Raw genomic sequence first — 16,901 nt, 5'->3', positions numbered from 1 at the left:
TTCTTCGCCATTATATGCATCGATATGACTTAAGTTTTGGTCAAGCTGGGTTGCCCGACTCTTGTGCTTATGCCCTACGTTTTCGTTAATTCGGCTAGGGCATAAAGGGAGCACCTCTGCGATTGTTACTGCTGGGTCATCCGGATGTGTACCTCAGACTGGGTGAAGCCAAAAGCTAGCGCTCTTAAGGGAATATTCGGTCGGCAGACTAAAGATGTTTTTTACTCATTACACTATCACTACTAGGGAAAAGCCTATACACAGAGGTATAACAGTAGCGCTGGTTAAAATAGGACACAGAGGTATAACAGTAGCCTTAAAATAGGGAATGTAGTTGATCTCCCTGAGCTTCTCTTTCAATTTATTTCGTTTTTCTTGCTTTAGTCCTTACCTTTTGGCACGATAAATACTCTGTCGACTATTATAAATGAAATGGCAGTACTTGTTGGATTTTTTTAAAGATGGCACAACGTGCTTATTGAGGGGAATTCTGCCGGATTTGACACCTTCCACTTCCCTCCACCATGGAGTCGGAGTAGAAGATGATGACCATCACCACTCTCGTGGTTGGCATCCCGACGACATAACACCAAATAGCAACACCTGGCCAACGATTGCATGACTATATACAGGGAGATTCCGAACGCATCTCTTTAGCCATCGCCGTCGGACGAAGCATGGGGTTAAACCGACCGGGATGTCCTAAACGACTCCGAAGTGGAGTGGGAGGCAGTGGCGTAGCTAGGGGGTGGCCAGCGTGGTACATGGACCATCCTGAAATTTCCCCGTAGCTTGTATATAGTGCATTAAAAAATATTTTAAAAAATAAATAATCTTATGTAAATATTTCTATCAATGGATCAGCCTGGCACATTGGGCTGGCTACGCCACTGATGGGAGACAGAGAGAAGGAAGACGGAGTTCCTTTCCCGCAAAAATAAAGGAGAGAAGGAAGACGGAAAGGAGCGTGTGGTCGTCTCACGGGTGTTTCTCCTGCAGCAAAAGTGTTGGACCTCCTCGCACCGCATCCAACCAGGTTTGGAGATGCCGCCATCGCTGCGCCCCCATTCATCTCCCGATTCTGCTGGTGATACTCCTCCCACCGTGTATTTAACTATTGGAAGAATTCTTAACGTCTTACAACAGTTCCGCCGTAGTCTAGGTGGTTAGGATACTTGGCCCTCACCTGAGAGACCCGGGTTCAAGTCCCGGCGACAGAAAAATTTTGTTTTTGTGTGTGAGACACCTTGTAATCTGTAATATTTTTTTTTTTCAGGAACACCTTTTGTTAATAATATGTACTTCCTCCGTCCGGAGTAATACCATATCAGCTCCACCATTCATCATTGTGCGAGACACCTTGTTGATCTGTAATTTATCATATCCGCCATTCACCACTTGCATCGCTTTCAATTAATTTTCTGCACATACGTTCGCACCGTCGTGTGGACTTCGGCAGGGCGACCCTCTATCCCCGTTTTTGTTTTTGTTCGTAGCTGATGGACTTGATGCTATTTTGAAACAGAAGGTCAGACAAGGAAGGATTTCTCCTATTCATGTGTGTCCAAGGGCACCAGTTATCTCACACCTCCTATTCACAGACGACACATTAATGTTCTTCCGTGCTACTCAGGAAGAAGCTACCCAGGTTAGAGATGCACTAGCTATTTATGAGCGCACCACCGAACAATTCATTAACCCGGCGAAATGTTCTATTTTATTTGGCCCATGTTGTGGTGACAACGACAAGCAGGAGGTTTGTGCATACCTTGCAGGTTCAGACGGTGGGATTCGACGATAAGTATCTCGGTCTCCCCACACCATCTGGTAGAATGTCGAAGGGCAAGTTTCAAAATCTACAAGAGCAACTTACTAAGTGGATCTTACAGTGGGGAGAAGCGGCGTCACAAGGGGGCAAAGAAATTCTCATTAAGGCGGTTGCGCAGTCCCTACCTACATATATCATGGGGGTTTTCCGTTTGCCCCGGAGTGTTTGTGATGACCTTACTCGCATGGTACGCAATTTTTGGTGGGGGGCCAAGGAGGGGAAGAGGAAGACACATTGGCGTGCATGGGATACATTGATTAAACCGAAAGTGCAAGGCGGCATGGGGTTCCGTGATTTCAGACTCTTCAATCAGGCACTTCTGGCTAGACAGGCTTGGCGTGTTATTGCTTACCCTGACAATTTATGTGCGCAGGTGCTGAAAGCAAGATATTACCCGGCGGGACGTCTGGAAGATACAGTCTTTTCGGGCAACTCATTCCAGACGTGGCAGTCTATTGTCCATGGTCTTGAGCTTCTCAAGAAAGGTCTAATTTGGCGCATTGGTGATGGTGCTTCTGTACGTATTTGGCGTGCCCAGTGGATACCACATCCACTTGCGAGGTTGCCAATATCACCCCAGGGGCACTGCCATCTTCGGCGTGTTAGCGAGCTCCTGGACGACCGAGGAAATTGGAACGTGCAACTACTTAATCAACATTTGATGTCGGTAGATGTCATGGAAATTATGAAGATCAAGGTGGTGCCACGGTTGGACAAAGATATTATCGCTTGGGCGCCTGAGCGTTCTGGATCATTCACAGTTCGGAGTGCTTATCGTCTATCATATGACGAGATTCACCGTCAGACTACAGTCGCATCGAGTAGGGCACCGGACGGGCGACGTGCCATCTGGGCACTTATATGGAGGTGCCCTGCTCCACCAAAGGTGCGTATCTTTGCATGGCGTTTGGTCACAAATTCACTGGCTACTTGGGTGAATAAAAAATCACGAAAACTTGAGGTGTCTAACCTTTGTCCGATGTGTGCGATGGAACCGGAGGACACATTCCACACATTCTGTAGATGCCCATTGGCTGTTGCTTTGTGGAACGCCATGCAGGAAAAATGGTTATTGCCGGACTTAGCTTCAGTGAGGAATACAAGCCCTGAGTGGGTTTTTGATCTTCTGTACGAGCTAAATGAAGATGATCGCATGCATGTGTTGATGGTGCTGTGGAGGAGTTGGTATGTACGTAATGAAATAGTATATCACAAGCTACCACCTCCAATTGAAGCTTCCTGCAGATTTCTAATTAGCTATGCTGAATCTCTTCGATGCATCAGCCATTTTCCAACCACTGACATCATCAAAGGGAAGATGGTGCTGCCGCCGATTGGGTATAGTTCTACAATGATAAATACATCAACGCAACATGCAGCCACAGTCCAGTGGTCTGCCCCGCCAGCCGGTCGCGTGAAGCTCAATGTTGATGGGTCGTTCGTTGATACCGATGGTGGATTAGCAGGAGCCGGTATGATCTTACGTGATAGTGAGGGCAACATTATCTTCTCCGCTTGTCGTTCTATCTTGCATTGTTCTGGACCGCTCCAGGCTGAGCTGTTGGCATGTCAGGAGGGATTAAGCCTTGCTCTACAATGGTCTACTCGCCCGATAGACATCGAGATGGACTGCATGGATGCGATCAAGTTGATCAAGTCGCCTACCCTTGACAGATCGCCACATAGAATGATAGTTCAGGATATTAAGAGGCTCTTTGGTGAAAGGGATATCTCTATTGCTCATGTAAGTAGGAATCAGAACGTTGTTAGCCACACACTTGCTGTTTTGGACGGTCGGAGGGCCGAACTGCAGTTTGGTTGCGCTCTGGACCTGCAGACGTTCCTCTGCAATGTAGGAATGAATATTCCAACAGTTGAGCAATGAAATCCTTTTAACCCCGCAAAAAAAAAATCTGCACATAAATATGCTAGGCAAATACTCAAATTTCCCATGCAGAGAAGAACAAAAGGAAAGTACAGCTGAATCAAACTGGAGGAGCTATTTTATTATTGCGTTGCATACACGACCAAGCTAAGCTTAACAAGTTCAGCACTGATGTGCAATTTATTCAGAAAGGCAAGAGCTCCTTAATTCTATACTTCTTAACTAATGAAAAGGCACTGATTTTCAAAACTACAAGGGGGACTTGTTCCAAACAGCTTGGAGCGATCCAGTTTCTAAGATTCGTGGAGCGAAGACTCTTGGTGCTTCTTCAGATACTTGTCGAACCAGCTGAGCATGTCTGCACGAGCCTCTTCGGCGGTTTTGACGGCGAACGCGTCGCTGGCGTTGTATCTGCAAGCGAAGCCGTGGGCTACGCCCGGGAAGATCTTCACAAAGTGGTCAATCTGTAAAATGGCACATTAAAGTTTAGTAGTCAATCTTCACGAAGTATGAAGTGAAGCTACTAGGAGGAATGTACCTTGTTGTTCTGATCCAAGGTCTGTTCAAACTGGTGCACTATCGGCGGTGGAGAAGCTTGATCAAGCTCTCCTCCAAGAATCTCAATGGGATGCTTGACCTCTGAGCATGCAAAACGGAGTTACCGAGTTAGAGAAAAGGATATGCAGCGCATTCTTCTTGTGAATGTGAATTTTTATCATACACGAGGAAGAATCAGCAGGGAAAGCCTAATTAAGTGAGATGGAAATAAGACAAGCACCCTTCATGTCATCGACAGTCACTAGTGAAGGGTGCGAGATGACAATCACTTGAATTTCTTCAGACTTTGATAGCTCCACGGCTACCTTTGCTGTTAAGAAAGAGACAAATGGAGTGGTTAGTTGAAGAATGCTACTAGTAAAAATTAAAACAGTGAATTCTTGGTGTTCATGTGGTTGAAGTAAGTTAACTCACCACCCCAGCAATAACCTCCAACGCCAACTTCAGACGCCCCTTGCTTCTTCAGAGCAGTAATAAGCACTTTAGTCTTTTCAGCTGCCTCTACCTGTAACGGGAACGAACAAGATAGAAACAAGTACTGTTATGTATCCTATCCTGAGACTGAAACATTCAGATGGAAAAACTGCAGCATTTCATATGATTAAGCGTGATTTTCATCGAAATACAATATAGTGTTCCTGCAACCAAAAAAACAATTTAGTCTGCTGGATACCATTCGTAGGATACTGAATTTTTTGATGTAATGTGCCGGAGTGAGAAGTTCACCCTTTTTCCAAAATGTACTTGCGAAACCGATGGCTAGTGGTCTGCCTGTCCATTATAGTCTTAGAGAGAGCGATAGAGTTTCAATAGTATGGCATCCGTTATAGTCATACAGACCAACTATTACAAACAATACAACAAACAGGATAAGAAAAGAAAATGAACGAACCGGAGAGTGAGTTTTCAGCCAATCTTGAAATGAAATCTTGGCCTCATCCCTGAACGGGTCCCCGTGCAACAAATCAGGAACCACGACCAAGTATCCATCATCTGCAACCTGGTCCGCGATTTTCCTTGGGTACACAAGTTATACATGTCGTTAACTTCATTCACCTCAGACAAGTGGAATGAGACTCAAAAATGCAGGCAGGATGAAACAAAACAAATTTGTAGAGAAACAATTTGAAGCAGAAATTGTTCTTTTTTAAAGTCATTCAAACAATGGCAGGTACGCACGTACCTGAGTTTTGGCGCTTGGAAGCCTGCAGAAAAGAAGATTCATTAATGGAGTCAGTCACGTCACGTACACTGGACGGGTTGTCAATGTAGAAACAGAGACGTTCCTTCCGGTAGCTAATTAAGTGGTCTCGGTGATTCTGAGCACTGACCGAAGTAGTCGGAGGCGAGGACGATGGCGGGAGCTGCGGGATCCGGTGACGTAGGCCTGGAGGCCGCCGAGGTCGCGGACGAGCTCGCCCGCCTCGTCGCCCGCGGCCGTCAGGTTGGGCGGGTTGTCCAGGCACGGCGTGTGCGGGCCGGACGGCGCCAGGAGCACGAGCCGCGGCGCGGTGGCGGCAGAGGCGAGCGCCGTGGACAGGAGGAGGAGGAGGCAGGGGGGCAACGTCGACCGCACCGTGGCAGCGGCCATGGCGGGCGAAGCGAGGCTGTGAGGTCAGTGGCTTTTTGGCTGGTGCAGCGTGTCAATCGGATGACGGAAGGAAGCGGGAGCGCTTGCAGTGTGTGTCGCGCCAGGGAATGTGCGGCTTTGCTCGCTCGAGTTTTATATGGAGCGGGAGGACGAGGCAGCAGTGAGTATAAAGAATGTTTTCTTTTTCTATCTTAATACGTGTCTCTCTCATTCATATCATAAAAAACAAAGTACAAGTCACGAAAAAACCGACATGAAAAAACTGAAAAAGATAACATAACATCTCTGAGCTTGACACCAACACCCGTCACCTGCATCCGGCACCACCACGGCAGCCACCGAAGAAAAGAATGACGGAGCACCTCCTCACCCGAGCTCGACGCGCCTCCATCGCTGATATGCAGCTTTGCGGACCTCTAAGGTGGCTCGCCAAAAGTGAAGCCATGCATTGACGTTGTACGAATCAGAGTGGCTCGCCAAAAGTGAAGCCATGCATTGACGTTGTACGAATCAGACCGGGGCACATGCCGGACACACCATCGAACTCCAGATCTGGCACCCCATCACGACTAAGACGCCGAAGGAGGAAACCATACCTGCCATCCACGAACCACAAATCCAGCACACGTTTCGTCTTCCAGATGTCGTGATGCAGACCACAATCTGCATCCGCTCCTGGACTACCTTCGAAGCTCCATGCCGACACTGGAGCAAACACCGTTGCAACGGCGGAGCCCGAAGACACAGGTCCACCACGAGGATGCCGCCGCCGCCATGCCATCCTTACTTGAACAGTCTGGTTTTCAAATTCATCCCCAACCATAGGACCGATGGCCTCGCCGGCGAAGGGGAGCCGTCGGAGAACGGCGCTGAAAGATGGCCTCTCCTAGCGGCGGCTAGGATTCCAGCCGCCAGGAAGGAGAGAAAAACGATATCCACACGCCGCCGCACGCTGGCCGGCTACGTACACCAAGGTCGAGCACCTCATCACACCTTGTTCAGTTCGCTTCGGTTGCGTTCACTTGCACCCGCTTCATAGATAACGTCGCACGGTCAAACGATACAAGGTGTTAAATAAACCTCTTACCAAGTTGATCAAAGATACTCTTTTTAGGCATATTTGACTTTGCATGATTTTTGATACACTAGTACATGAATTGAACTTGTATAGACCATACCATCGTATTTATCTTGTAAACTAAGTTATTCATACGTGTTTATACAGATTATGTACAAATACAATTATGGTAAAATAATAGTCAAAGTAACGTGAGGCATACCATTAAAAGTCAAGTACAACTTATTTTGGGAAGAGGGGTAGTATCTGAACTCCCTTCGTCCCACAATATAAGATCGTTTTTCAAGCTAAGTACAAGATATAAAAACACCAACAAAGCACCACGGTTGGATTGGATCCACTATTCACCAAGCAAAATCATGGGAGTGTAGAACTTCCCATAAAGAGCCTCTACCGTCTAATGACAAACGACCTCGCAACTTCTGGATTTGCCACCAAGTCCTTGCCCTCTCGCTTCGGGTTGAGGAGAGTCGACATTGTAAAAATAAGAGGACCAGTGACTTAATGACACCGTCACGTGTGTATGAGAGGAGGCAAACGAAAGCACCCAACGTTAGGCTTGAAAAAGCCTCAAGAGACGATCCAAGCCAACCTAAGAACGCTGCCATGGCCGGAGGAGACATGCAAATACCAACAACACGCCCAAAACGATTACGACACTAACACGTGGTTGCAGCAGAGTCCACCAGTGTCGACCATGGTTTTCACCAAAGCGTTAACTTGGGGAGGTAGGAGAACCTCCACGATGCGTCGAAGGGGGAAATGACACCAGTAAGCATTACCACCATCGATGTCAAATCACTGAGCTTTCTGTCGATACCTCCCACGCACCTTGTTGTAGAACCCTGCCGTCGAGCACACCCGAAAGAGAGGCTCACCACGGTGAATCTAGAGCTCCAGATATGGATTAGTGTCCGGCTGCCACCGCCGACAGCAGCCTCGCCAGGGTCACCCGCCGTTGCCCCTTCCTCCCCACCCCTCTGCACCATTTGCGTAGTCATGAGGGTACCGAATACTGTTGCCAAAGGGGCCGCTAGAGAGCCGCCTGTGAAACCCACCTTCTAGGGCTATGACCCCCGCATCCAAGATTCCACACTAACGCTTGCCGTCAAGTCCCTCATCTACCGTAGGATTGATGGGCAGGCTCCTCCTTCTGCATCATAGGGCACCCTTGCCTCACGATCAAGGCCGGATTTGGGCGGCCGTCGAGCCATTGTCATCAAGTGTTTCCTGCTTGGTGAAAGTCTGCACCTCAGAAGGTTCGGCAGCGACACCCGTATTTTTCGTGCACTGAGACCTATGCTCTGCCACTCTTGCATTGCCGGCCATTGCTCAAGAAGGGAAGTGGGCTTTGAGGGAAGATTTTTGGCGGAGGGCGCAAGATCATTGTGTTAACCATAGTGCATTCACTCCTTTGGCAAGCTGAGGAACTTCAACTAGTTAATTCGACGTGTATATCGCAATTGTCAATGTCATTAACAGATTTGGGGCATCTCCAATGTGGACCCCTAAAACTGACACAATATTCATTCACGGACGCATTCGCGAACAGTGATACAAGAGCCGACCATCCAACCCTATCCATCAAACGTCTGGAAATATTTTAAATGCGATTTGAACAAATCGGACGATGCTCATGCAAACCAGACGATTTTCCTTTAAACCCAACCAAATACATTACATTTTCGACACATTTCAATTAACCAAAAGCAGATGTGCCATGTTTTAACCTAGTCTAAATCTTCACATGCAGTGGTTGTCGGTGTAACCGGCGGATCTCGGGTAGGGGGTCCCAAACTGTGTGTCTAAGGCTAATGGTAACAGGAGGCAGGGAACACAATGTTTACCCTGGTTCGGGCCCTCTTTATGGAGGTAATACCCTACTTCCTGCTTGATTGATCTTGATGAATATGAGTATTAGAAGAGTTGATCTACCACGAGATCATAATGGCTAAACCCTAGAAGTCTAGCCTATGAGGTTATGATTGTTGTGGCTAAACCCTAGAAGTCCAAACCCTCCGGTTTATATAGACACCGGGAGGGGGGGCTAAGGTTGTACATAGTCAGTTACAGAGAAAGGAACCTACATATCCGAATCGCCAAGCTTGCCTTCCACACAAAGGAGAGTCTCATCCGGACACGGGATGAAGTCTTCTATCTTGTATCTTCATAGTCCAACAGTCCGGCCAATTTATATAGTTTGGTTGTCCGAGGACCTCTTAGTCCAGGACTCCCTCGATAGCCCCTGAACCAGGCTTCAATGACGATGAGTCCGGCGCGCAGATTATCTTCGGCATTGCAAGGCAGGTTCCTTCTCCGAATACTTCAAAGTCGATCTCGAACACAAGAATCATGTCCGGCTCTGCAAAACAAGTTCTACAAACCTCCATAGAGAGTATAATATTTCACGAGTCCAATCCTCTAACAATTTTGGTAGTGCGACATTACATCATTACCCGACCATTATTTTGAATCACTTTCTAGCACTAGTAGAAAAGGGGGCAATGGTCCAGGCCGGGTCAGCCCATTAGTCCCGGTTCAATCCAGAACTGGGACCAATGGGGGCATTGGACCCGGTTCGTGAGCTCGGGGGGCCGGCTGGGCCACGTGGGCCATTGGTCCCGGTTCGACTGGACCTATTGGTCCCGGTTGGTGGGATGAACCGGGACCAATGGGCCTCGCTCCTGGCCCACCACTATTGGTCCCGGTTGGAGGCATGAACCGGGACCAAAGGCTGCCCTTTAGTCCCGGTTCGTGGCAAGAACCGAGACCAATTAGTTGCCTATATATACCCCTCGCCCGCAAACAGAGCACTCCCAGTGCTCTGTTTTTCGTGGTCGGCGAGGGGAGAGCTTTGTGGTGCTCTAGCTCACCTCCTATGCACACGAGGTGTTCGATGGAATGCCCGAGCCACACTACTTAAGCTTTCTCCTCTCCAAGCTCGACCTCCAAGCTCCATTTTCCTCAATATTTGTCTAGGTTTAGCGGTCCGTCACGTCCCGTCCCCGTCTTCACCGCCGTCGATCGCCCGCGCCGATCTCGTCGTCGGCACCACCGTGGTGAGCCTCTTGTTCTTATCTTCTTTCTGAAAGGAAAAAAATATATTCTTACTTGTATGTTTATATAGATACTTGTATAATTTTCTTACTTTTATTATTGCATCTTATATAGTGCGATGGTTTTGGTATCCGCCCCCGTCGGCCCTCGTCCTGTCTATGATTCGGATGTGGTATATATTATCTTTTCATAACTATTGGTTCATTTATTGTTTATGACAATTATGCCGACCAACGTGACATAGATTTTATTTATCTAGGAGGTTGTTGAACCAGAAATTCCAACCGACCCTATTGTCGAGAGGTTAAATTTAGTTGAAGAAGAAAACAATTTGTTGAAGGAAAAAATTAGAAAAATTGAGGAGGAGAAGATGATATTGGAGTTGCATGTTGCGGATGTCGTCGATGATCACAAGATCAAGATGGATGCAATGCGCTTGAAGATTAGAAAGATTAGAAAATATGCCATTCATACCGAGGCTTGGTATCATTATGCCGTTGGATCAGTTGTTACATTGGTTGCGATTATGATCGCATTTGTTTTCGCATTGAAATGTTTTACATAGTTTCAGTGTATGGTTTAATTAATTTAGATGCTCTGCAGAGCTTTATGTTGTTAGATGAGAACTATGTATGTACTTTGGTTTTAATGTGATGATGAACTTCTATTAATTTGGTCACTTAATTATCTATTCATGATGTTCTGTAATGATTTTTGACACACTTAATTATATATAATGCACGCAGATGAACCGGCAATGGATGTACGGTTCAAGACACACCTCCGAGTACATTAAGGGCGTGCATGATTTTCTCGAAGTGGCTGAGGCAAACAAGCAGAATGGTTTTATGTGTTGTCCATGCCCTATATGTGGGAATACGAAGTCTTACTCTGACCGGAAAATCCTCCACACCCACCTGCTTTACAAGGGTTTCATGCCACACTATAATGTTTGGACGAGGCACGGAGAAATAGGGGTTATGATGGAAGACGGCGAAGAAGAAGAGTACGATGACAACTATGTGCCCCCTGAATACGGTGATGCTACTGAACATCAAGAGGAACCAGACGATGTGCACGATGATGCTGCAACGGGCGAAGCTGCTGAAGATCAAGAGGAACCAGACGATGTGCCCGATGATGATGATCTCCGCCGGGTCATTGTCGATGCAAGGACGCAATGCGAAAGTCAAAAGGAGAAGCTGAAGTTCGATCGCATGTTAGAGGACCACAAAAAAGGGTTGTACCCCAATTGCGAAGATGGCAACACAAAGCTCGGTACCGTACTGGAATTGCTGCAGTGGAAGGCAGAGAATGCTGTGCCTGACAAAGGATTTGAGAAGCTACTGAAAATATTGAAGAAGAAGCTTCCAAAGGATAACGAATTGCCCGACAGTACATACGCAGCAAAGAAGGTCGTATGCCCTCTAGGATTGGAGGTGCAGAAGATACATGCATGCCCTAATGACTGCATCCTCTTCCACGGTGCGTACAAGGATCTGAACGCATGCCCGGTATGCAGTGCATTACGGTATAAGATCAGACGAGATGACCCTGGTGATGTTGACGGTGAGCCCCCCAGGAAGAGGGTTCCTGCGAAGGTGATGTGGTATGCTCCTATAATACCACGGTTGAAACGTCTGTTCAGAAACGGAGAGCATGCCAAGTTGATGCGATGGCACAGTGAGGACCGTAAGAAAGACGGGAAGTTGAGAGCACCCGCTGACGGGTCGCAGTGGAGAAAAATCGAGAGAAAGTACTGGGATGAGTTTGCAAGTGACCCAAGGAACGTATGGTTTGCTTTAAGCGCGGATGGCATTAATCCTTTCGGGGAGCAGAGCAGCAATCACAGCACCTGGCCCGTGACTCTATGTATGTATAACCTTCCTCCTTGGATGTGCATGAAGCGGAAGTTCATTATGATGCCAGTTCTCATCCAAGGCCCTAAGCAACCCGGCAACGACATTGATGTGTACCTAAGGCCATTAGTTGAAGAACTTTTACAGCTGTGGAATGGAAATGGTGTACGTACGTGGGATGAGCACAAACAGGAGGAATTTAACCTAAAGGCGTTGCTGTTCGTGACCATCAACGATTGGCCCGCTCTCAGTAACCTTTCCGGACAGACAAACAAGGGATACCACGCATGCACGCACTGTTTACTTGACACCGATAGTATATACCTGGCAAGCTGCAGGAAGAATGTGTACCTGGGCCATCGTCGATTTCTTCCGACCAACCATCAATGTCGAAAGAAAGGCAAGCATTTCAAAGGCGAGGCAGATCACCGGAAGAAGCCCGCCATGCGTACCGGTGATCACGTACTTGCTATGGTCAATGATTTACACGTAATCTTTGGAAAGGGTCCCGGCGGACTAGCTGTTCCGAGTGACGCTGGGGGACACGCACCCATGTGGAAGAAGAAATCTATATTTTGGGACCTACCCTACTGGAAAGACCTAGAGGTCCGCTCTTCGATCGACGTGATGCACGTGACGAAGAACCTTTGCGTGAACCTGCTAGGCTTCTTGGGCGTGTATGGGAAGACAAAAGATACAGCTGAGGCACGGGAGGACCTACAACGTTTGCACGAAAAAGACGGCATGCCTCCAAAGCAGTATGAAGGTCCTGCCAGCTATGCTCTTACCAAAGAAGAGAAGGAAATCTTCTTTGAATGCCTGCTTAGTATGAAGGTCCCGACTGGCTTCTCGTCGAATATAAAAGGAATAATAAATATGGCAGAGAAAAAGTTTCAGAACCTAAAGTCTCATGACTGCCACGTGATTATGACGCAACTGCTTCCGGTTGCATTGAGGGGGCTTCTACCGGAAAACGTCCGATTAGCCATTGTGAAGCTATGTGCATTCCTCAATGCAATCTCTCAGAAGGTGATCGATCCAGAAATCATACCAAGGCTAAGGAGTGATGTGGTGCAATGTCTTGTCAGTTTCGAGCTGGTGTTCCCACCATCCTTCTTCAATATCATGACGCACGTCCTAGTTCATCTAGTTGACGAGATTGTCATTCTGGGCCCCGTATTTCTACACAATATGTACCCCTTTGAGAGGTTCATGGGAGTCCTAAAGAAATATGTCCGTAACCGCGCTAGGCCAGAAGGAAGCATCTCCATGGGCCATCAAACAGAGGATGTCATCGGGTTTTGTGTTGACTTCATTCCTGGCCTTAAGAAGATAGGTCTCCCTAAATCGCGGTATGAGGGGAGACTGACTGGAAAAGGCACGCTTGGAAGGGACTCAATAATATGCAGGGACGGATATTCTTGGTCTCAAGCACACTACACAGTTCTACAGAACTCTACCTTGGTGACCCCGTATGTCGATGAACACAAGAACAGTCTGCGCTCCAAACACCCGGAGCAGTGCGACGACTGGATTACATGTGAACACATCAGGACTTTCAGCAGTTGGTTGGAAGCACGTATCAGAGGTGACAACACTGTTTGTGATGAGCTGTACTTGTTGTCCAGGGGACCATCTTTGACTGTATTGATTTGGAAAGGATACGAGATAAACGGGAATACATTTTACACGATTGACCAAGATCAAAAGAGCACCAACCAAAACAGCGGTGTCCGCTTTGATGCAACAACCGAGAGGGGAAAGGACACATATTATGGTTACATAGTGGACATATGGGAACTTGACTACGGACATGATTTTAAGGTCCCTTTGTTTAAGTGCAAATGGGTCAATCTGTCAGGAGGCGGGGTACAGGTAGACCCACAGTACGGAATGACAACAGTGGATCTGAAAAATCTTGGGTACACTGACGAACCGTTCGTCCTAGCCAATGATGTGGCACAGGTTATCTATGTGAAGGACATGTCTACCAGACCGAGAAAGAGAAAAGATAAGGAAGCGAATACATCATACGATGAGCCAAAGCGCCACATAGTTCTTTCAGGAAAAAGGGACATCGTGGGAGTGGAGGACAAGACAGACATGTCTGAAGATTATGAAAAGTTTCATGAAATTCCTCCCTTCAAAGTCAAGGCTGACCCCAGCATCCTGATAAACGATGAAGATTATCCATGGTTACGGCGCAATAAGCAAATGACACAAGCGAAGAAAAAGTGAAGACTTTCTCCCGCAACTATTATGATGATACCATGCCAACTTTGTAACTGACGAGTATGATACCATTGTCCGTTTTGTACATGCACATGCTATGTGGGTCAATTTATGATACCATGCCAACTTTTAACTTTTTCAGAGTTCATTTGAAATGCTTTAATGTCTTATGGTTCGGCCCTCGTAATAATTAAAAATAGCAACAATAAGTATTTTGTTGTAAGTAGAAACAAAATAAAATAAATAAAGCAAGAAAGAAAACAAAAAAACAAAAAAAGTGTTTTCAAATTTGAAAACTAATGGCACTAACAGAAAGTTTATAATTTTCCTAAAACTAAAAGCAAAAAGAATTAAAAATAAAGCAAAAACAAAAGAAAATAAATAATGCAGAAAACAAAACAAAAAACAACAATAAGTATTTTGTTGTAAGTAGAAACAAAATAAAATAAATAAAGCAAGAAAGAAAACAAAAAACAAAAAAGTGTTTTCAAATTTGAAAACTGATGGCACTAACAGAAAGTTTATAATTTTTCTAAAACTAAAAAAAAACAATTAAAAATAAAGCAAAAAACAAAAGAAAATAAATAATGCAGAAAACAAAACAAAAAAACTAGAAAATAAAATAAAAATAGCAACAATAAGTAAAGAAAACAAAAAAACAAAAAAATGCCTCCTACTGGGCCCCCACGGCCTGAATCCGACATGAAACCCTATTATGGGCCAGGATTCAGGCCCGCAGAAGGCCCAGAAGGCCCATCAGGCAAAGCTATAGCAAGTAGGCCCGAAAGCCTGCGGTGGATAGGAGCTCGAGAGGGGTGCGGCAGTGGGGCTTATAAACCACTGCGCGCCCCTCTCAACTAGCGAGGTGGGACTAAACTTTGGCCCAGAGGCGGGCAACACAGGGGCCTTTGGTCCCGGTTGGTGGCACCAACCGGGACTAAAGGGGGGGCATTAGTCCCGGTTGGTGCCACCAACCGGGACCAAAGGTCGCCGCTTCCCGCCCTTTGGGCTGCTGAAAAGAGGCCCATTGGTCCCGGTTGGTGGCACCAACCGGGACTAAAGGGGGCATTAGTCCCGGTTGGTTTCACGAACCGGGACCAATTCTCTTCATATATAACTAGCACTTAGCAGTTTCTCCAAAATCCATCCCTTTCTTCTCCGCCCGATACGCGACGCCCGGCCGCTGCTCTGCCTCGTCGTCGCCGCCGCCTCCGACGCCGTCAGGCTGCTCCACCTCGTCGTCGCCGCCGCCTCCGACGCCGTCAGGCTGCTCCACCTCGTCGTCGCCGCCGCCTCCGACGCCGTAGTCAGGCTGGTCCACCTCACCGTCGCCGCCGCCCTCGACGCCATCTGCCCGACGCCGGCGCCGCTCCCCGCGCCCCGACGCCGCCCGCCGTGCCCCGCCACCCCCCTGTGAGCACCTGCCTCGCGCCCCTGCCTTGCCTGCTCCTGCACCCCTGCCCCGCCCCGCCGGCGCCTCGCTCCTGCATCTGTTTTTTTATTAGTTTATTTTTTTCATATATATATATAATGTATGTGTATGTATGTGGCTATATGTTTTTGTTCATATGTTGCTATATGTTTTTTTATTTTTATTAGTTTATTTTTTTGTTCATATGTGATGTATATGTGTATGTGGCTATAATATATATGTGTATGTGATGTATATGTATATGTGTATGTGTATATGTATATGTGTATGTGGCTAGAATTTGCTAAATAATATATGTTAAAAATGATTTTTTGTTCATATATAGAAAGTTACAATTTTAGAAAAGTTTTATATATGCAAAAGTTACAATTTTAAAAAAAGATGGATAGGAAAGAAGAAAATAAGAAAGAGGAAAGAAAGAAGAAGAGGAGAGGAAAAGAAGAGGAGAAATAAATAAGAAGAAGAAAAAAGAAGAAAAAGAAGAGGAGAAGAAGAAAGGAATAGAGGAGAAGAAGAAAAAATAGAAAAAAATTCTATTTTTTCTTCTTGTCCTCTATTCCTTTCTTCTTCTCCTCTTTTTTTTTTCTTCTTCCTTCTTTCCTTCTTCCTCTTTTCTTCTTCTTCGCCGTCAGGCTGCTCGCCTTCGCCCTCGCCGCCGCCCCCTGTGAGCACAGCCTGCTCCCGCGCCCCTCCCGTCCCGCACCCCTGCGCGGCCACCACGCCGCCGCCCCTGCCCGATACCCCCTCCCCGATAACATTATTTTCCGAATAGAGGAGAAAGAAGAAACTTCAACACGAGGGGGGGGGGTACCGATACCCCCTCCCCGATAACATTATTTTCCCATGTATATGTATGTCGCATCGTTGTCGATATAACCTCCTCGAGATAACTTCGACATGAGGGGCGGTCGATATATATACCCCCTCTCGACCGTGATAACCTATACAACGGCAGCACCCCCCTCGGCCCTCTCGCTCGACCAAAACTCTCGAGGCCACCCAAACCCTAGAGAGAAAACGATGTTGGTCTCCTACCCCCTCCCGCCGCGCCCCTACCCGACAAATTAACTCTCTCGAGGCCACCCAAATTTACCAAGTTAAAAGAGCGTTGTCGTCGAGGCCACCCCAAACCCTTGAAGCGTTGTTGTGTCGAGGCGACCCCAAACCCTAGAGAAGCAGCGTCGAGGCCACTAACATGATTCCTTATTGTGATTAGCTAGCTAGTTCTACGTTTGCCACTAATATATATATATATATATCCATCTGTACCATGTTTGAATAATAATTGACATGTTGTAAATATTTGCAGAAACTATGGAGCACTCCCGAGACGAAGAAACAGAAGCGATGTTGGGGGACATAATCGCAAATGGAAGTGATG

General features: G+C 46.9%; 1 pseudogene across 1 annotated transcript; it reads right to left on the bottom strand.

Annotated features, from left to right (window-relative positions):
* Positions 1-3,809: 3,809 nt before the first annotated feature.
* Positions 3,810-5,979, bottom strand: LOC123092725 (endo-1,3;1,4-beta-D-glucanase-like; annotated as a pseudogene). Its single transcript, XR_006444822.1, has 7 exons — positions 5,603-5,979; positions 5,455-5,476; positions 5,164-5,287; positions 4,686-4,776; positions 4,492-4,581; positions 4,252-4,352; positions 3,810-4,177 (listed from the first exon to the last, which is right to left on the bottom strand). The product of XR_006444822.1 is annotated as an endo-1,3;1,4-beta-D-glucanase-like (transcript).
* Between the last annotated feature and the right edge of the window lie 10,922 nt (positions 5,980-16,901).

This window comes from Triticum aestivum, chromosome 1B (genome assembly GCF_018294505.1).
Source record: "Triticum aestivum cultivar Chinese Spring chromosome 1B, IWGSC CS RefSeq v2.1, whole genome shotgun sequence".
In the NCBI taxonomy this organism is placed as follows: Eukaryota; Viridiplantae; Streptophyta; class Magnoliopsida; order Poales; family Poaceae; genus Triticum; species Triticum aestivum.
The sequence above is the reverse complement of the archived record's forward strand: the minus strand, read 5'-3'. Positions and strand labels throughout refer to the sequence as shown.